We start from the raw sequence: 22,802 nt of genomic DNA, 5'->3' as shown, positions 1-22,802 counted from the left end.
TCTCATCACCCCACCCCACCCCCCGGTGCATTGTGGGACCTGAGAGCACTTTGGGAGCAGGGCCTGCCTCTTACCTTAATTCAAGACAGGTTGGTAAAAAATACCAGCTCCATTCCTCACTGTTTTCTAAAGCAGCCGATGACACGCTGCTCTCCAGGCTCCTCCCTTTGTTATTGCTGACAGAAAAGCCCAATCGCCCAAAAAAGGAGAAATCATTTTTCTATTTTTTATCTGTCAGATGTCAGGTATGGACCGTTGTATCGCCATTACCAGAGTAGATTTTGAGATCACCCGCTGAAAATGTGTCACTTTACATCTTCAGTGGAGGAAGTCCTGACAATTTACATATGTGTAAAGAAAGTGAAACACTGGCATTCAATCCATTGTATTATGGGCCTAGAATTTTATTTAAATGCTTTTTATTAGGCAATATGTGATAATTTTTGCTCAATTACATAGAATTACGTTGACAGGCCTGGATCTTGTGGAATTGTGCTTCCTTCTGCGGAAGGACATGAGCTGTAGGCTTCTAGGTTAGTGATTTTAATGGATTGTATCTTTTAATTATGAGAGAGCACATGTTCAGTATCTGTTTTCCTGAGATGCACCAGCATCTAGTTGAGAGCAAGCTGACTGACCCCAGGAAGCTTACTAAGGAGGCGGACATCTGGGCTAACACCAGAGTGTCCAAGAAGGTATCTGGAAGTGACCCCAAGAAGGCCGGTTTAGGTTCCCCTCAGCAGAGGGAGGGGAGGTTAGAAGTTACCCAGACAAGTCCCAGAGTATGGCGGAGGTAAGAGATCTGAAGTACCATCTGAGAAACAAGGGGGTGGGTCTAGTGATTGGTAGCCCATGGTGCCCTATTTTCAATCATGCTGCTTTGGAGGCTCCCAAATAGGACACACACAGAAACCACCCACTAGTAGGACCTCTACAGGAATGGCCAATATTGTAGGTCAAATCCCATACTATGATTCAAAGGGGGATTAACTCAGAGGGTGAATTGGTGCTCCCTGAGGGTGGGAGTTGTCCCTTGCCCCAGGCGAAAGGTAGTGGGGTCCCAGTCACTGCTCTGAGGGATAATGGGCTAGCCAGACTATGTTGCTGAAAAACTAGTCTCCCTACAGCACTACACTGGTCAGATGTGTAGGGATGCTCAGGACCATTGTTCAGAACTTCTTCAGACCTAAGGCTCTGGTATCCCTGGAATGGGGTGAGGAGGCGACCCAGCGGAGGGTCATTGTTAGTCCCCAGATGCCCATACACTGCATTCTGGGGTATGAGTTGCCTCCGGTGCCAGGAGAAATGGGAGGGGCGGCGCCAAGCGTGCCCTGATGGTTCAGTTTTCTGGGAGTACCATTCCCAAATGTAAGGTCCAGGATCCCAGATGGATGGGCGGACTGAGGGAGGACTCATCTCTGCCTCCTGTATAGCCTCCGGGTACACACCCTGGGTTTAGTGCCCAGTGTCAGAATACCATCCCTGAACTGGTGGGAGGTAGAGTGGAAGTAGGGTGCCAGATACATGGGGTTGCGGATCCCCATTTCTAGGCACCACAGAGTTTAGATAAACCTCAGGAGCCAATAGGGAACTCCTTGCCAGCCCCATGGCCGGAGAAGAAGCTTACCCAATACCCCTGCTTAAGTCCTCCCATTAGCAGTGGATGGTCTGGAGCCTGGCTCTTGGCATTGACAGCTCTCAGTGGCCTCTGCTGGTCGCTCTACTTGTGAACAAAGTTTTCCCGGGAGGCCCAAGAAGTGGAACAGGCTGTATCACTTTGTTGGCCATGGTGGAACTGTCTCCCACCTGGTATGTGTCTGTGAGTAAATTAAATATAGGTGCTGCACAGAGGGGGTCAACATGTGAGGAAAAGTATTCAACAAGGGTCAGTTCAGTGGCCTCAGTGAGTATTGAAAGAAGGATCCAACCGAGTTCAGAAAGGAATAGAACTGGCAAGCAGACCTGTAGTAGTGGGCACTTGTCCACATTCTATTGCCCTAAGCAGGGAAATTCATCAGTGTATTGGTTAGTCTACCCTGGCTTTAGGTTAGCGGGGTTGGGGGAGTGCTGGAAAATGGCCCGCTCTGAAGGATCACCGGAAACCGTTTGCTGGCTTTAGGACTATGAGCACTTTATTAACCAGTGCTAAAGTACATGGGCCCTCTCCTATAAAATGGTGCTATTGGTTAATCCCCAATTATTTAATTTACCTATAAGTCCCTAGTAAAGTACACTACATGAGCCCAGGGACTGTAAATTAAGGGCTACTAGTGGGCCTGCAGCACTGATTGTGCCACCCACATAAGTAACCCCTTAACCATGTCTCAGGTCTGCACTGCATAGCCTGTGTGAGCACTTTTACACTGCCATAATAACCTCTTGCCAGGCCCTCTTGCCAGGCCCAAACCATCCTCTTTTATACCTATGAGGCACCCCATAGGTAGGCCCTGTATAACCTATAGGGCAGAGTGCAAAGTATTTAACAATAGGACATGCACATATAAGTGTTACATGTCTTGATAGTGAAAAACTGCAAATTTCATTTTTCACTATGGCAAGGCCTGTCTCTCCGATAGGATAGCATTGAGATTACCTTGTTACATCTTTTAAGTGTAATTCCCAAAAATGAATAAATAGACGTTTTAAGTTTGGTTTCACTAGACTCAAAATTTGAAATCATAACTTATGGTGAAGCTGGATTTTAAATTACAGTTTTAGAAAATGCCGCTTTTGGAAAGTCAGCATTTACTTAATTCAGTATTTGGTGCCTGCTGGCTGTCTCTGTTCAGTCCAAGTTCGGTGGCAGCTACGCTTCGTGTATTCCCTCCAAACAGCCACACGAAGGGCTCTTAGGTATGACTGCTGGATCTTCCTGGGAAGGTGGGAGATAGAAGCTGGAGGCAGCCTCACACTTACGCCTGAATACGCTGGATCCCCCTAACCACACACAAAGGATTGCATTCCCCCCTGTATTTAATCTGGTTCCTAGGCAGAAAAAGTGGACCTCTGTGCACATCAAAGCTTTCTTTGAAGTACTCCCCAATTCAAAGGCACAACTGAGTATAAGTACTGGACCTCTGACACTATAGCTTCAGTACACTTCTGGAACTGTGGTCACTCTGCCAGATAAAAGAAGATTTGCCGCTGCCCAAGGACTGCCACTCTGCTGGAGCTGCTGTTTGCTGACATTCTGCCTTGTTTAGTAGCCTTGGTGCCTGCTGTTCTCTCTTGCCTTTGTGAAGAGAATTGGACCTGCATCTGTAGTGTAGTTCCTATATTCCCAATAGGCTCTACGCATTGGATTAATATATCCCATAGATTAGAAGTAGGACTGAGGTCGACTAGGTCTCTATCAAATATACTAGACTTAATTGTGTGTGCCAGCTAGCTCAGAGGTCACTAGAAACTTTCTCGAATTCACAAGAAGGGATTAGTCTCTGACAACTGCATAAACATGACAACTTTTTTCTCCAAGATAAAACGTATCTTCAGAGTCATGGAAACAATAGATAGATATTTCACTCAGTCAATCGTGCATGCTTCGTTTCACTAGCGGTGCCGAGAAAGTGGAAAAACGGGCGTTTTCAATAAAAGGTTTTATTGAATAGTCTTCTTTCTGAAGCATAAGAAACAAATTGCTACAATCGTAAAACTGTTTGTAAAATATAATGCATACAGTATAAATAGTAGAATAAAATAATACTGTAAGAGCATTGTATGGTTCCTAAACCATATATAAATACATACATAAATAACAGAGGCTAAAAGTACTCAACTGGTGCTTCTAAAATACGCCTACCCCGGTGTACCTAACCTAAGCTTAGTACGAGGGAAGAAGTAGTGGCCCGATGTAGGTAAATCTCATTTACCGACTCTAGAATACCGAATTTTACCGATTCGGTATTCTAGATTCGGTAAATGAGATGTTGGAAAAAATTCGGTAATTTTTACCGAATCGGTATTTAGCGATTCGGTAATTGCCATTGATTCCTATGGGCCTTGAGGCCCATAGGAATCAATGTCAATTACAGAATCGCTAAATACCGATTCGGTAAAATTATTGAATCGTCAAGGGGGACAGGGTGTCACTTTGACACCCTGTTGCACCCCTGATTCTGGCTTTGTGCTATTTTATGGTAAATAACGCATTCCTGTATACATGTACACCTGTGCCATGTGACACACATACATGCCCACATGGCACATGTGTACATGCACAGATGTGCATGTATACAGGAATTCGTTATTTACCATAAAATAGTATTTCATGGTAAATAACGAATTCTTAAGGGCCTCTGGCACTGTTTTCAGTGCAACCTACATCTAGATGTACCCATTCGTTAAATGTATTGATTCGGTATTTTACCGAATCGGTAAATTTACCGAATTGGTAAATTTCAGGCCCCGGTACATGTCAAAAACCAAATACCGGTCGGTAATGGCCCACATCGGGCCCTAAGTGAGGTGTAGCATAAATGTAGTATTCTTTTGCTAAGAATCTGCTCAAGATTTCTCTACCGGTCTAATCCACTCCGTACCTTAGTTTGGAATGAAGAAGGTCAGGCTCAGGACTCGATTTCCCAACAACCCGCAAGGTTAGCTTGGAAACACTGGAGCTGGATTTCTCAGCAGGAGTAAAGACAGCGTAAAGACAGCGTCTCTCTCAGATCGTCTGCTGGAGGGTTGGCTTCCTTCTGCACTTGCTTTAGCAGGACGCGTCGGGCAAGTAGATAGTCGAACTGCTCTAAACCACTGTGTTTTTGCTTGGGCGAGTGTGGGCATATTTATACCTTGAAGGTGCCGACTTTGATGTACAGTTGGACATAATAACATCATCAAAGACTCTCAGTTCATTGAAAACTCCATGATTTCTTGGACAAATCAATATTCAAGCAAGCTGAGTTTTCCAAGATTTGTTGTGGATTTTCGGAACTAGTGGAAGTAGCCCTGCCTTATTTGGACTGCATGATCTATGCCTAAATACGGTTATGATTTCTATGCCTATATAAGGATATGGTGATTTATACCTATATAAGGGCATGAATCAGAAAACTTACAATAGGGTCCTAAAATGATACATAACACATCATGTGTGCCCAGAGTGACTCCAGGGGCTTTCTGGCTAGCCTCCTGTTATCTAAGTCACAGGGATACAAAATGCTTTCCACCCTCCTGTTCAAACCCTTGGCCACTACTGCTTGTGAAACTGTCCTGCCATTTGGTAGCAGCCCAGTCCTGGATCCTTGGAAGTTGGCTTAGGGGTTTGCTCCAGCTGTACCTGCACATCTTCTGCTGCGAGAGGAGAGTTGCCTGTTGCAGGAACCTGATCTGCACATCACGCTCAGAACCGCAACATCACGCCGGGAACTGCAGCTTCAGAACTAATGCATTGTATCATCTGCGTGGAAATGATCTACGCTTCACCTCTACAGCATAGAGAAACCTGGCTCATGGCCTTCAGAACCATACATCTCGTAACCAGTGCATCCCTTACAAAACCGTTGCATCGCAGCCACTGTGCGGAGAAATCTGTTGCGGATCACTGAAATAATATCGACTGACAAAATATCGACTTGCCAAAATATCGTGGACAAAATATCGACAGTCAAAATATCGAGTTTGTATCTACAAACAGGTAAGTACAAAAATATCGAGTTAAAAATATCGTTAACAAAAATATAGATGTAAAAAATATCGACTTTATTAAAAACAGTGTTAAATTAAATTAATATTAAATTTTAATTACTAAAATATACTTAAAACGACTTAAATTAAATTATAATAATTAAATAATAAATGAAAATAATAAAAATAATTTTTTTAAATCTTATTTGTTGACCCTGAACCCTAAAAATACCCCTTTACCCAAAAACCCAAAACTGACCCTGAACCCTAAAAATACCCCTTTACCCAAAAACTAAAAACTGACCCTGAACCCTAAAAATACCCCTTTACCCAAAAACTAAAAACTGACCCTGAACCCTAAAAATACCCCTTTACCCAAAAACTGAAAACTGACCCTGAACCCTAAAAATACCCCTTTACCCATGAACTGAAAACTGACCCTGAACCCTAAAAATACCCCTTTACCCATGAACTGAAAACTGACCCTGAACCCTAAAAATACCCCTTTACCCAAAAACTAAAAACTGACCCTGAACCCTAAAAATACCCCTTTACCCAAAAACTGAAAACTGACCCTGAACCCTAATAATACCCCTTTACCCAAAAACTGAAAACTGACCCTGAACCCTAAAAATACCCCTTTACCCAAAAACTGAAAACTGACCCTGAACCCTAAAAATACCCCTTTACCCAAAAACTGAAAACTGACCCTGAACCCTAAAAATACCCCTTTAATTTAACATAATTAACAATTAATCAATTAAAATAAATTAATTACCAATTACATTTTAAATAATTAACATATATTATTTAATTACCAATTAATTAATTATTACTACCAATTAATGAATTTACATATTTAATTAATTATAATTAAATTACTTCCCACCCTATTCCCCTATAAACCCACAACCCGCTACATAATAAAATGACACAATAATTAAAAAAATCATGAATTAAAAATAATTATAAAATAAAATGACACTTTTCACACATATTATTACATAAAAACACTATAAATAATTAAATATTATTTTAAAAACTATATTTTTTACTATCTAGATTATATACTTGGATATTTTCACTGTCTATATTATTTACAGTCGATATTACTTCACTTACCTTAAAAACGATATTTTGGCTGTCGATATTCTGTCTAGTCGATATTTTGTCCAAACGATATTTAAAACTCGATATTCTGTCCAAACGATATTTTGGAGTCGATATTATGTCTGTGCACCATCTGTTGCATCACACCAACTGCGTGGGGATCACCAAAGCGTCACTCGGCTGCATCCCGCATCTTTATCCACACAACCCCAGGATAAAGGTATGTTTGTTCAGTTGACCTAAGTGGGTCCCTGTGTCTGGGCTGTGCTCCATCATGATAGGCCTAAACTCTTGACTTTGTCCCGTTCCGGCGCATCCAATTAAGTCTTTAGGCTCTTCTTGCTTCTAGGCACTAACTTTACATTTAATCTTTAAAAATTTCTATCTCGACTTCTACACATTGGATTTTTGTTGTTTTGTTCTTATTTTATTTAATAAATGAAGTTCTATTTTTCTAAATTGATAGAGTATCTTTGTGTATGGTGTTGCTACTGTTTTACTGTCTAAGTGTTGCACAAATACTTTACACATTGTCTCTTAAGTTAAGCGGGACATCAGGCCACGCTGACCAGCAAGGTGATCAGTGAGGAGAGATGCTGGTCTTTTCTTATATCAAGGGACCACAGAGCATTCTGAGAGGATTGTGATGACAATGATGACATTAATGTTGGATATCCAATGGTAATGCATATTAGTGTGTGGTGTTGCATTGTCATTCTATAGTTGTTGCCAATATGTTATTTTTTTTAAGGATCATAATAGTAGACATTAAGGAAGGTTCACGGGAAATGTACACAAGGGAGTTGGGGATACATGTCTTGATCCCTCTGTTTAAGTACATATGAAAGTCATGTATATGTACATGAATTACTCCAATGACTGGATTACATGTGAGACCAAGGAATATCTCACTATAGAGCATTTTAAGTGCAAGTATTTATTGCACCTCCTATTTATATCAACTGGTACCCATTATAGTTTATTTTTGCCAGGAGTTATGGATAATCTGACCCTTCATTATATGGTGGTTACTTGGGTTTTTTAGCGGTTGAATGTTGCTGTGTGGACTACGTCTTGAACCCCTGGTTAAGGAGAAGTGTGGGGAATTTCATAGTTATATCTACTGGAACTCATTATAGTTTATTTTTAGCAGTAGTTATGGAAAATCTAATTCTTCAATATATCGTGGTTAATTAGTTTATTTACTAGTTGAATGTTGCTGTGTTGATCATGTATTGGACCCATGGTGTAGGAGAGGTGTGGGGCACGTCCTAGTTATATCTATTGGTACTCATTTTAGTTCATTTTTTACCAATAGTTATGGATAATCTGATTCTTCATTATATGGTTGTTACTTGGGTTATTTAGGGGTTGAATGTTGATATGTTGATTGTCTATTTGACCCCTGGTATAGGAGAGGTGTGAGGCACGTCCTAGTTATATCTATTGACACTCATTTTAGTTCATTTTTTACCAATAGTTATGGATAATCTGATTCTTCATTATAAGGTGGTTACCTGGGATTTTTAGTGGTTGCACTTTGCTGAGTAGAGATATGTATTGGAACCATGATCCCTGGTATATATGAAACTATGAGGACATTCCTCATTATATCCACTGGTACTCATTATAGTTAATTTTGTATCTGTAGTTTTGGATAATCTGATTCTCCGTTATAAGGTAGTTTTGTGGGTTATTAGGTGGTTGAGAATTATGGGGGGACCTCCTAGTTATATCTCCTTATATCAGTGCTTAATTAGAGCCAGCGGTTGCCGGAGGGGCCCACGGACACTCATTTTGGGGACCACCACTTATTTCTCCTCATCAGACATTGACCAAAAGCAGGAGCGGGAAAAACAAAAGAAGGGTAAAGGAGGAAGAATAGAAAGATGAAAAACCCATCATAATGGGATGAAGCAGGAACATGAAAGAGAGGGACAAAAGGACAGTGAGTGTCTAATTGTGGATTAAAGAGGCATTAGGTGGCATCAGGACCATGCAGCCTTATGACTGGCGAGTTCCAAAGCAAAGATTTCGGCATCAGCACACATTATTTTGCAAATTAAAAGCACAGACTGGTCCATATAACGAAACTCATTAAAGTTATTTTTTTACAGTAGCTATGGCTAATCTGAATTCTTCATTTTAGGTAGGATTTCAGGTTTATGGTTTTAACTGGTAAAGCCCAATATAACCCCAAACATCAAAGAAAATAGTTGTCACCATTTGCAGGGATTATTTAATGCCAGCAGTTGCATTGCTTTTACACCGGAGGGAGCACACACACTGCAAGTGTAGGCAGGCAGCAGGGTTTTGATTAAATAAACAGAAGTATCTACTGACTCTAAAGGGAAAATTCACTACAAGTGAAAAGAAGCATTTCCGTTGGCCCGAGGCGACTTTTTTTTTTTAGCAAATATTACAAGCAAACAGTGCTTTTCTGGCAGATATGTGTGTAGAGTGGGATGCTTTTTTTCTCCTAAGAATGCTTGAAGTAAATACAGAGATGAGCCTGTACAGATGTTTCCATCTGAGACAGGTGGGGGCTCATTTACACAAAAATTGCTTTCAAACCCTCAAACACGCCACCCGCAAGCACCACCAGCTCATCCGCACCACCAAGAAGAAATCACTGAAGGAACGACTGGACAACAACGCCCACGACAGCAAGGAACTCTTCAGCATCGTCAAGGAGTTCTCCAACCCCAGCACCGGCAACAACGACATCACTCCTTCACAGGATCTCTGTGACTCCCTCGCCTCATTCTTCCACCGCAAGATTGCCGACATCCATGACAGTTTCGGCTCACTATCCACGCACCCAACCGTCGATCCAACGCACCCCATAGCTACCCTCCGCACCTGGACCACCGTGACCACCGAAGACACAGCCCACACGATGAACACCATCCACTCCGGATCTCCAACCGACCCCCGCCCCCACCACGTCTTCAACAAGGCCGACTCCACCATCGCACCCCAACTCCGGGACGTCATCAACACCTCCTTCAACACCGCCACCTTCCCGGAGAGCTGGAAGCATGCCGAGCTCAGCGCCCTACTGAAGAAACCAACAGCGGACCCCACCGACCTCAAAAACTTCCGCCCCATCTCGCTCCTTCCTTTTTCTGGCAAAGTCATCGAGAAGATCGTCAACAGTCAGCTTGCCGCCTTCCTCGAGACGAACGGATCCCTTGACCCCTCGCAGTCCAGTTTCAGAGCCAACCACAGCACCGAGACCGCCCTCATCGCAGCCACCGACGACATCCGAGCCCTGCTCGACAACAGGGAAACAGCGGCACTCATCCTCCTGGACCTCTCTGCAGCGTTCGACACTGTCTGCCACCGCATCCTAGTCCAACGCCTCAGCAACATCAGCATCCAAGAGAAGGCGCTGGAGTAGATCATCTCGTTCCTCGCCGGAAGAACACAGAGAGTCCGCCTCCCCCCATTTCGTTCCGAGGCCACCGAAGTCATCTGCGGCGTCCCGCAAGGATCATCACTCAGCCCCACCCTCTTCAGCATCTACATGAGAACCCTTGCTGCCATCGCATGCCAACACAACCTCAACATCATCTTCTACGCCGACGACACCCAGCTGATCCTCTCCCTCACCAGAGACCCCAACACCACCAGAACCAGCCTACACGAAGGGATGAAAGACGTCGCCGAGTGGATGAAGAACAGCCGCCTGAAACTGAACTCAGACAAGACGGAAGTCCTCATCCTGGGACCATCGCCCCCCGCATGGGACGACTCCTGGTGGGCCCCAGCCCTGGGCACCGCTCTCAAGCCAACAGACCACACATGCAACCTGGGCTTCATCCTGGACTCCTCCCTCTCGATGACCAGACAAGTCAACGCCGTCTCCTCATCATGCTTTCACACCCTTCGCATGCTCCGCAAGATCTTCCGATGGATCCCGACCGAAACCAGGAAGACGGTCACCCAGGCCCTCGTCACCAGGCGACTGGACTACGGAAATACCCTCTACGCCGGAACCACAGCCAAGCTACCGAAAAGACTCCAACGCATCTAGAACGCCTCCGCCCGATTCATCTTGGACATCCCCCGACGCAGCCACATCTCCAGCAACCTGAGGGACCTGCACTGGCTCCCCGTCAACAAGAGGATCACTTTCAGACTCCTCGCCCACGCACACAAGTCTCTCCATGACCTGGGCCCCAAGAACCTCAACGACCGCCTGACCTTCTACACGCCCACCCGCCAGCTACGGTCTACTAGCCTCGCCCTCGCCGCCATACCACACATCCGAAGAGCCACTGCAGGAGGCAGATCCTTCTCCTACCTGGCGGCCAAGACATGGAACTCCCTGCCCATCCACCTTCGGCTGACCCACGACTACCTCGCCTTCAGGAGACAACTCAAGACCTGGCTGTTCGAGCAGTAGCGGACCCCTTCCCCCAAGCGCCTTGAGACCCTTCCGGGTGAGTAGTGAGCTATACAAGTGTTATGATTGATTGATTGGGCACTGCAGCAAGTCTTCCTGCTGCTATGCCATATAATAATTTGAAAGGGCAGAAATGCACCATATATACAGTGCTTTCCTCTCCTTCCAGGCACTGCTGGCACACAATTTGGCAGCATATATACACGTGCATGGCGCCACCAGAGCGACACTTTTTCCAACGCTCTGGTGGCGCAAAGCCCTGCTCCATATTTACAAAGTGGCGCTAAGCCACTTTGCATTGCTTAATGCCGCCTTGTAAATATGGGCCACCTCACTGCAGTTTTCTGGGGCACAGAGGAGTGTAATAAACGTTGCTGTAGATATAGCCACAGAACACCCATTGCTTGTTGAAACCGCCCCAGATTTACAAGGATCTGTAAATATGAGGGAGCAGCCAAAAAAAAGGCATTAGTGTCGCAACGAGGAGAAATACATTTATTTCACATTATTTTTGCTCTTTCCGTGTGTGTTGCATTCTGCAGCACACATAGAAGGAGCAAACACCATTAATGATTGTTTTTGTGCAGAGAGGTGTCCCTACTTGCACCAGCACAATCATCCCTGCAATGCAGGCACCCTTGCACCATGGCGGTAGCATCAAAATCCATGGGTAGTGCATGTGAACACTCCCTGCAACACCCATGGAACGCCTCCTTGACATAGAGTTAAGGTCTGGGCTGGCTTGCCTTTCTCTATGGGGATATTTACAAGTCCCTTGCGCCACTGGAGTGTCACTTTTAATGTGGGAAAAAATGATGTACTGGCGGTGCAAGGGGCTTGTAAATCAGCCCCATGGAGTAAGGCAAGGCAGTGGAAAGACTTGGCTTTGCATGGCCTCATAGATATGATTGAGAGGCCTGCACCACCAGAGCATCAAAAAAGTGAGGCTGCGACAGCGCAGGCCTCTTGGAAATAAGTCTAGTGATTTTAATCATTTCAGTCTGCAGGTCTTCCTAATCTGGTCATCTCACAGGAGATCATTTGTGCACACAGAAAGAAGCTCAGATGTTTCCATACGTTCTTGGGACTAAAGTCATCAGCCCTGCCAAGTATCACGCATCAGGCGTGACCCTAACGCATTTGAGTGCGGTGGTCCGCATCACCGCACTGAAATGCGAAGTCACGCATATAAGGACCTGTGCCTATCAAGCGCAGCTATTATAAAAAACTAGTGACATTGCCATAGGCAGACAGCCTGTGTGTATGGGAGACTTCTTAGGGGCTGGATTCTGAGTTGGCCACTTGCTACAATGTAACAACAGTCTGTAGTGAATCGCCTGCGCGCTAGCGCAGCATACTCTAACCTTCATGAGTAGCAGCTAATCTCAGAAATGGCTCCAGGCAGGCTAGTCTTGATGAGGTCACAGCCGGCGCCGACGCGCCCCTGACCCAGTGTGTCTCACCACGGCCTGGAGAGCGGCAGAGTGAGTCACTTAGAAGAACACCAGGGCAGACTGCGGCGGCCCAGGCCGGAGTGTTTTGTTCACGGCCCCAGAGCACTAGCACTGTTCAGCTGAGCCGGCCGGCCCGAGCCAGCCTGAGTGATTCGGCCGGACGGTCACAACATGGAGAGGCGAGCTAGGTGGCCGGCTTCGCCCGAAAAGCATCTGCTCTCGCATAAGTGTGCAGTTCCTAGCCTTGAAGTTAGAGAGGGGCGTAAATAGAGTACTTGTGTCCGGCAATAAATGTCCAAATTGTCTTTGCCCCAGCCTTACATTACGACCTTTTCCAAGTTCAAGGCAAATACGTGCCACACACAGACTTGCACAAAGCAGTGGCCAGTCATTGAAACCCATGCACGCACGAACACACAACATGCATGGCATGACACCTTTCTCAGGCCGGCTCAAATGTAAAATTATTTCTCTGTTACGCATAAACACTCACTTGACTTCTACTAATCACTACGCATGATCTTCCATATAACTGCCCAAAGGCTCGACTCAGCTGCCATACCCCAAAGGCCTGGCATGCATGCTGCAGTCTGCCACAATTAGTTTCCCCTTCGCTGTGGGCCAGCCAACAAACTTCAACTGTGATTTACTTTAGTCATGCTAGGCAATTAAATCTGGCGCCCAGAAGAGGCTGGTGGATGACAGGGCCACTTCTGTCAATGCCATCCACTCCAGGCACCGACAGCGCCACTTCTATCACTGTCATCCACTCCAGGCACTGACAGCGCCACTTCTATCAATGCCATCCAGTCCAGGCACTGACAGCGCCACATCTATCAATGCCAACAACTCCAGGCACTGACAGCGCCACTTCTATCAATGCCATCCACTCCAATCACCAACAGCTCCACTTCTATGGATGTCATCAAGGCCAGACACTGACAGCGCCTCGTCTATCAATGTCATCCAGGCACTGACAGCGTCACTTCTATTGATGACGTCCAGTCCAGACACTGACAGCGCCACATCTACTGATGTCATCCAGGCCAGGCACTGACAGCACCACTTCTACTGATGTCATCCAGGCCAGGCACTGACAGCTCCACTTCTATCAATGCCATCCACTCCAGGCACTGACAGCGCCACTTCTATCACTGCCATCCACTCCAGGCTCTGACAGCGCCACTTCTATCAATGCCATCCACTCCAGGCTCTGACAGCGCCACTTCTATCAATGCCATGCACTCCAGGCTCTGACAGCGCCATTTCTATCAATGTCATCCACTCCAGGCACTGACAGCTCCACTTCTATCAATGCCATCCACTCCAGGCTCTGACAGCTACACTTCTATCAATGCCATCCACTCCAGGCTCTGACAGCGCCACTTCTATCAATGCCATCCACTCCAGGCTCTGACAGCGCCATTTCTATCAATGTCATCCACTCCAGGCACTGACAGCTCCACTTCTATCAATGCCATCCACTCCAGGCTCTGACAGCTACACTTCTATCAATGCCATCCACTCCAGGCTCTGACAGCGCCACTTCTATCAATGCCATCCACTCCAGGCTCTGACAGCGCCATTTCTATCAATGTCATCCACTCCAGGCACTGACAGCTCCACTTCTATCAATGCCATCCACTCCACTCCAGGCTCTGACAGCGCCATTTCTATCAATGTCATCCACTCTAGGCTCTGACAGCTACACTTCTATCAATGCCATCCACTCCAGGCTCTGACAGCTACACTTCTATCAATGCCATCCACTCCAGGCTCTGACAGCGCCACTTCTATCAATGTCATCCACTCCAGGCACTGACAGCGCCACTTCTATCAATGCCATCCACTCCAGGCTCTGACAGCTCCACTTCTATCAATGCCATCCACTCCAGGCTCTGACAGCTACACTTCTATCAATGCCATCCACTCCAGGCACTGCCAGCGCCACTTCTATCAATGCCATCCACTCCAGGCACTTACAGCGCCACGTCTATCAATACCATCCACTCCAGGCACTGACAGCGCCACTTCTATCAATGCCATCCACTCCAGGCACTGACAGCGCCACATCGATCAATGCCATCCACTCCAGGCACTTACAGCGCCACGTCTATCAATGCCATCCACTCCAGGCACTGACAGCGCCACTTCTATCAATGCCATCCACTCCAGGCACTGACAGCGCCACATCTATCAATGCCATCCACTCCAAGCACTTACAGCGCCACGTCTATCAATGCCATCCACTCCAGGCACTGACAACGCCACGTCTATCGATGCCATCCACTCCAGGCACCGACAGCGCCACTTCTATCAATGCCATCCACTCCAGGCTCTGACAGCGCCACTTCTATCACTGCCATCCACTCCAGGCTCTGACAGCTACACTTCTATCAATGCCATCCACTCCAGGCACTGCCAGCACCACTTCTATCAATGCCATCCACTCCAGGCTCTGACAGCGCCACTTCTATCACTGCCATCCACTCCAGGCTCTGACAGCGCCACTTCTATCACTGCCATCCACTCCAGGCTCTGACAGCTACACTCCTATCAATGCCATCCACTCCAGGCACTGCCAGCACCACTTCTATCACTGCCATCCACTCCAGGCTCTGACAGCGCCACTTCTATCACTGCCATCCACTCCAGGCTCTGACAGCTACACTTCTATCAATGCCATCCGCTCCAGGCACTGCCAGCACCACTTCTATCAATGCCATCCACTCCAGGCTCTGACAGCTACACTTCTATCAATGCCATCCACTCCAGGCACGGACAGCGCCACTTCTATCACTGCCATCCACCCCAGGCACTGACAGCGCCACTTCTATCACTGCCATCCACTCCAGGCACTGCCAGCGCCACTTCTATCACTGCCATCCACTCCAGGCACTGCCAGCGCCACTTCTATCAATGCCATCCACTCCAGGCACTGACAGCGCCACTTCTATCAATGCCATCCTCTCCAGGCACTGACAGCGCCACTTCTATCAATGCCATCCACCCCAGGCACTGACAGCGCCACTTCTATCAATGCCAACCACTCAAGGCACTGACAGCAATGCTTCTATCAATGCCATCCACTCCAGGCACTGACAACGCCACGTCTATCGATGCCATCCACTCCAGGCACCGACAGCGCCACTTCTATCAATGCCATCCACTCCAGTCTCTGACAGCGCCACTTCTATCAATGCCATCCACTCCAGGCTCTGACAGAGCCACTTCTATCAATGCCATCCACTCCAGGCTCTGACAGCTACAATTCTATCAATGCCATCCACTCCAGGCACGGACAGCGCCACTTCTATCACTGCCATCCACCCCAGGCACTGACAGCGCCACTTCTATCACTGCCATCCACTCCAGGCACTGCCAGCACCACTTCTATCACTGCCATCCACTCCAGGCACTGCCAGCGCCACTTCTATCAATGCCATCCACTCCAGGCACTGACAGCGCCACATCTATCAATGCCATCCACTCCAGGCACTTACAGCGCCACGTCTATCAATGCCATCCACTCCAGGCACTGACAGCGCCACTTCTATCAATGCCAACCACTTAAGGCACTGACAGCGCCACTTCTATCAATGCCATCCACTCCAGGCTCTGTCAGCGCCACTTCTATCAATGCCATCCACTCCAGGCACTGACAGCGTCACTTCTATCAATGCCATACGCTCCAGGCTCTGACAGCGCCACTTCTATCAATGCCATCCACTCCAGGCTCTGACAGCGCCACTTCTATCACTGCCATCCACTCCAGGCACTGACAGCGCCACTGCTACCAATGCCATCCACTCCAGGCACTGACAGCGCCACTTCTACCAATGCCATCCACTCCAGGCACTGACAGCGTCACTTCTATCAATTACATCCACTCCTGGCACTGACAGCGCCACTTCTATCAATGCCATCCACTCCAGGCACTGACAGCGCCACTTCTACCAATGCCATCCACTCCAGGCACTGACAGCTCCACTTCTACCAATGCCATCCACTCCAGGCACTGACAGCGCCACTTCTATCACTGCCATCCACTCCAGGCACTGACAGCGCCACTTCTATCAATGCCAACCACTCCAGGTACTGACAGCGCCACTTCTATCACTGCCATCCACTCCAGGCACTGACAGCGCCACTTCTATCAATGCCATCCACTCCCGGCACTGACAGCGCCACTTCTATCAATGCCATCCACTCCAGGCTCTGTCAGCGCCACTTCTATCAATGCCATCCACTCCAGGCACTGACAGCGCCACTTCTATCAATGCCATCCACTCCAGGCTCTGACAGCGCCACTTCTATCAATGCCAACCACTCCCGGCACTGACAGCGCCACTTCTATCAATGCCATCCACTCCAGGCTCTGTCAGCGCCACTTCTATCAATGCCATCCACTCCAGGCACTGACAGCGCCACTTCTATCAATGCCAACCACTCCAGGCACTGACAGCGCCACTTCTATCAATGCCATCCACTCCAGGTACTGACAGCGCCACTTCTATCACTGCCATCCACTCCAGGCACTGACAGCGCCACTTCTATCAATGCCAACCACTCCAGGTACTGACAGCGCCACTTCTATCACTGCCATCCACTCCAGGCACTGACAGCGCCACTTCTATCAATGCCATCCACTCCCGGCACTGACAGCGCCACTTCTATCAATGCCATCCACTCCAGGCTCTGTCAGCGCCACTTCTATCAATGCCATCCACTCCAGGCACTGACAGCTCCACTTCTACCAATGCCATCCACTCCAGGCTCTGACAGCACCACTTCTATCAATGCCATCCACTCCAGGCTCTGACAGCGCCACTTCTACCAATGCCAACCACTCAAGGCACTGACAGCGCCACTTCTACCAATGCCATCCACTCCAGGCACTGACAGCGCCACTTCTACCAATGCCATCCACTCCAGGCACTGACAGCGCCACTTCTATCACTGCCATCCACTCCAGGCTCTGACAGCGCCACTTCTACCAATGCCATCCACTCCAGGCACTGACAGCGCCACTTCTATCAATGCCATCCACTCCAGGCACTGACAGCTCCACTTCTACCAATGCCATCCACTCCAGGCTCTGACAGCGCCACTTCTACCAATGCCATCCACTCCAGGCTCTGACAGCGCCACTTCTACCAATGCCAACCACTCCAGGCACTGACAGCGCCACTTCTATCAATGCCATCCACTCCAGGCACTGACAGCGCCACTTCTACCAATGCCATCCACTCCAGGCACTGACAGCTCCACTTCTATCAATGCCATCCACTCCAGGCTCTGACAGCGCCACTTCTATCAATGCCATCCATTCCAGGCACTGACAGCGCCACTTCTACCAATGCCAACCACTCAAGGCACTGACAGCAATGCTTCTATCACCCGTATTGCCTTGGATGGTGTAGATGTTCTCTGGTGTGGCATGCAGAAGGCACCAGGTATCTTTTGGTATTGTATTTCTTCAATCTCATCAAGCAGCATGCAGGTGCTGGTTGGTTGAGTTAGGTGTAGAACATTCCTCTGCCCCTATTTGGCACAATAAGAAATAGCCAGCATTTAGGTTTGGGTTTGCTAATGGTGCAGCCTAAAAATGGACTCACAATCCGACAAAAGAGGAAAGGAAAACAAATTGAAGGTGGGTAAAGAAATACAGAGGAAAAGTGGCATGAGAAGGAGTGGCATGGAATAAAAGTGTTTTAAAGACAGAGTGGAAACGAGGCAGGAAGACAGGAAGACTGGAGAAGAAAGCTAGAGAAGAAGGAACACAGAGAAAAGTCAAGGAGAAGACGGGGCGAGCGATAACAGTAACAGGAATTAGAGACAAGAGAGGAAAACAAAAAGAACAATGAATATAAGAAGATTTTTTTTTGGATAGACTGGGTCTTGGTGGGGATCAAACTTAGCCATAATAGTAGTGACTCTAGCCTTATATGATGGTCTGCGTTTGTTAGAGTCTGTCTTCTTATGCTTCTTGTAGTTGGTGAGCGCTTAGCTGCCCCTGCTGTAGCTTCCTGGCACTTTCCTTGCTTTACATTTGCCACCAATGAATATAAGAAGACTGACAGCGAGAAGAGGAGACCACAGAGATCCGCAACAAAGCGCTTAGAGACCCCTGGGTGATAAGGCGCTATAGAAATCTAATATACAATACAATATACAATACAAGAGCAGAGCGTGGTGGAAGATGAAAAATAGCAATGAGAAGAAAGAGCAACAAAAAATATTGGGAAGTCAGTGAACACAAGACAAAACGAAAAATGTAGGAAGTGAACTGAAAAAAAAGAAAAGAATATAAAACTGGGAAGAGAGGCAAGGAAAACATGGATGGGCGAACATACATGGAGAGGAGAGGCATTCAGAAGAAAGACAGAGGGAGACAACGGGATGGAAGTGCTTGAGCTTGTAGAGAACTGAAAAGGAAGACTTGCAGCAGGAAGAGAGCAGAAGAGATGCAAAGAGATGATGAGGAGAGACAGATGTAAACGAAAAAAAGAGGCAATCAGTAGAGGGAGCAGAGACAAGCAATTAACAGGCAGAAGTAGGGCACGAAAGGCAGAGAGAAAACAGCCCAGGAGAAGCAAGAGAAAGAAGCTGCTGTACAAATCTGTAAACATCTAGATTTTAATTGTTGCCTCTTTTCTTTGGTTTCAGTTCATGCTGGTTCCTGTCCGCCACCACCTTTTGTTCATGTTCCGATTGGTGTGCCGTGTTCCTCATTTAAAATACATAACCCGTGCCACGAGGACTCCAGCTGTGCTAAATATGAGAAGTGCTGCGAGACAATCTGTGGCCACCGATGTATGATGTCCATTTGAGGTGCGTCACCAACATCCAGTCATTTATCCCGTCGTGATTGTATTTGTGTAGAACAAGGGTAGTGTAAACAGAGAGCTGGGTGGGGAGCCAGAGACGTGGAGCAGGGAGCTGACTTGGCTTTTGCAAACTTATGGGGTGAGGATGATGTGGTATCAGTCACGGTGAGGCTGAGATGGAATTGGAGTGGAATGGAAGAGACGTGGGCGGAATCTGAGTGAGACGAGGGTGCCCTGTGGGTTGAATCAGAGTGAGACATTGTAGCGCTTTGGTTGGAATGAAAGTGGAATGATAGAGAGTCTTGGGTGGAAATGGAGTGAGACAATGGTGAGCATTGGGTGGAATCGGAGTGAGACGATGGTGAGCCTTGGGTGGAATCTGAGTGAGACGATGATGAGCCTTGGGTGGAAGCGGAGTGAGATGATGGTGAGCCTTGGGTGGAATAGGATTGAGAGGATGGTGAGCCTTGGGTGGAGTAGGAGTGAGACGAGGGTAAGCCTTGGGTGGAATGAAAGTGAGACAACAGTGAGCTTTGGGTGGAATGATAGTGAGCATTGGGTGGAATAGGAGTGAGACGATAGTGAGCCTTAGGTGGAATGAAAGTGAGACAACAGTGAGCTTTGGGTGGAATGATAATGAGTCAATAGTGAGCTTTGGGTGGAATGATGGATCACTGAAATAATATCGAGTGTCAAAATATCGACTAGCAAAAATATTGTGGACAAAATATCGACAGTCAAAATATCGAGTTTGTATCTACAAACAGGTAAGTACAAAAATATCGAGTACAAAATATCGTTTACAATAATATAGTTGTAAAAAATATCGACTTTATAAAAAACAGTGTTAAATTAAATTAATATTAAAATGTAATTACTAAAATATACTTAAAAATACTTACATTAACTTATAATAATTAAATAATAAATGAAAGTAATAAAAAAATGTTTACAATATTATTTGTTAAAACATATATATATATATATATATATATATATTAACATACTATAATTAAATAAGATACTAAAAACTGACCCTGAACCCTAAAAATACCCCTTTACCCAAAAACCCAAAACTGACCCTAAACCCTAAAAATACCCCTTTACCCAAAAACCCAAAACTGACCCTGAACCCTAAAAAATACCCCTTTACCCAAAAACTAAAAACTGACCCTAAACCCTAAAAATACCCCTTTACCCAAAAACTGAAAACTGACCCTGAACCCTAAAAATACCCCTTTACCCAAAAACTGAAAACTGACCCTGAACCCTAAAAATACCCCTTTACCCTAAAACTGAAAACTGACCCTGAACCCTAAAAATACCCCTTTACCCTAAAACTGAAAACTGACCCTGAACCCTAAAAATACCCCTTTACCCAAAAACTGAAAACTGACCCTGAACCCTAAAAATGCCCCTTTACCCTAAAACTGAAAACGGACCCTGAACCCTAAAAATGCCCCTTTACCCAAAAACTGAAAACTGACCCTGAACCCTAAAAATACTCCTTTACCCAAAATTAATCAATATTATTTAATTACCAATTAATTATTAATTAACAATAACAATAAAGTAAATATATTAGCACATTACCTGTAATTAATTTAATAATTAATATTATTTTACCCCAATTAATTACTTTACAATAACACAAAATTATATATATGTAAAATTTACTCTAATTAATGTAATTAACTAATTACAAATAATTAATTACCAATTAATTACTAAAAAATATGTACTAAATTATATTAATTAATTATCTAATTAATATTAATTAATTATCAATTAATTATTAATTAAAAATATTTACAAACATATATTAATTAATTAATTATTATTAAATTACTTCCCACCCTATTCCCCTATAAACCCACAACCCGCTACAGAATTACATTACGCAATTATTATAAAAACAAAATTCATTTAATAAAATATTTTATAACATTAATACACACTTTTCACACATATTATTACATAAATATACACTATATAGTATTATATATCATTAAAAATTCGATATTTTTGCTATCTATATTTTATACAGTCGATATTACTTCACTTACCTTAAAAACGATATTTTTGTAGTCGATATTCTGTCCAGTCGATATTTTGTCCAGTCTATATTTAAAAGTCGATATTATGTCCAGTCGATATTTTGGAGTCGATATTTTGTCTGTTCACCCGAATGATAGTGAGACAAAAGCGAGCTTTGGGTGGAATCACAGTGAGACAACAGTGAGCTTTGGGTGGAATGAAAGTGAGACAACAGTGAGCTTTGGGTGGAATGATAGTGAGTCAACAGCGAGCTTTGGGTGGAATCACAGTGAGACAACAGTGAGCTTTGGGTGGAATGATAGTGAGACAACAGGGATATTTGAGTGGAATTCATAGTGTGACACCAGTGAGCTTTGGGTGGAATCACAGTGAGACAACAGTGAGCTTTGGGTGGAATGATAGTGAGACAACAGTGAGCTTTGGGTCGAAAGATAGTGAGACAACAGTGAGCTTAGGGTGGAATGATAGTGAGACAACAGTGATCTTTGAGTGGAATTTATAGTGAGACAACAGTGAGCTTCGGGTGGAATCACAGTGAGACAACAGTGAGCTTTGGGTGGAATGATAGTGAGACAACAGTGAGCTTAGGGTGGAATGATAGTGAGACAACAGTGATCTTTGAGTGGAATTTATAGTGAGACAACAGTGAACTTTGGGTGGAATCACAGTGAGACAACAGTGAGATTTGGGTGGAATGATAGTGAGACAACAGTGAGCTTTGGGTCGAATGATAGTGAGACAACAGTGAGCTTTGGGTTGAATGATAGTGAGACAACAGTGAGCTTTGGGTGGAATGATAGTGAGACAACAGCGAGCTTTGGGTGGAGTGATACTGAGACAACAGCGAGGTTTGGGTGGAATGATAGTGAGACAACAGTGAGATTTTGGTGAAATCACAGTGAGACAACAGTGAGCTTTGGGTGGAATGATAGTGAGATAACAGCGAGCTTTGGGTGGAATGATAGTGAGACAACAGTGAGCTTTGGGTGAAATGATAGTGAGACAACAGTGATCTTTGGGTGGAATGATAGTGAGACAACAGTGAGCTTTGGGTAGAGTTCGCATGAAGGGATTGTAATCTTTGGGCGGAATTGAAGTGAGACAATAGTGAGCCTTCGGAAGCATCAGAGTGAGACGTGAGTGTGATGGGTTAGGTTTGGTCCAGGCGGGATTAGAGTATGGTGTATCAAGGTAGGCCTTGGGTGGGATCAAACTTAGCCGTACAAGGAGTGACTCTGGCCTGATGTGACGGTCTGCATTTGTTCAGGTCGGTCTTCTTATGCTTCTTGTAGGTGCTGAGCTGAGCACTCTGCT

At 45.7% G+C, this 22,802-nt stretch overlaps 1 protein-coding gene across 2 annotated transcripts in view; it reads left to right on the top strand.

The window, feature by feature from the left end:
• The window catches only part of LOC147709678 (uncharacterized), a 349,189-nt gene that overhangs the window by 311,870 nt on the left and 14,517 nt on the right, over window positions 1-22,802 (top strand). For both annotated transcript variants that reach the window (XR_015296720.1, XR_015296719.1), the window contains exon 2: window positions 19,270-19,434. The gene's annotated coding sequence lies outside the window, so the exon portion shown is untranslated. The remainder of the gene's footprint in view (window positions 1-19,269; window positions 19,435-22,802) is intronic.

The sequence above is a fragment of the Lissotriton vulgaris genome, chromosome 6 (genome assembly GCF_964263255.1).
Source record: "Lissotriton vulgaris chromosome 6, aLisVul1.2, whole genome shotgun sequence".
NCBI classification, from domain to species: Eukaryota; Metazoa; Chordata; class Amphibia; order Caudata; family Salamandridae; genus Lissotriton; species Lissotriton vulgaris.
The sequence above is the reverse complement of the archived record's forward strand: the minus strand, read 5'-3'. Positions and strand labels throughout refer to the sequence as shown.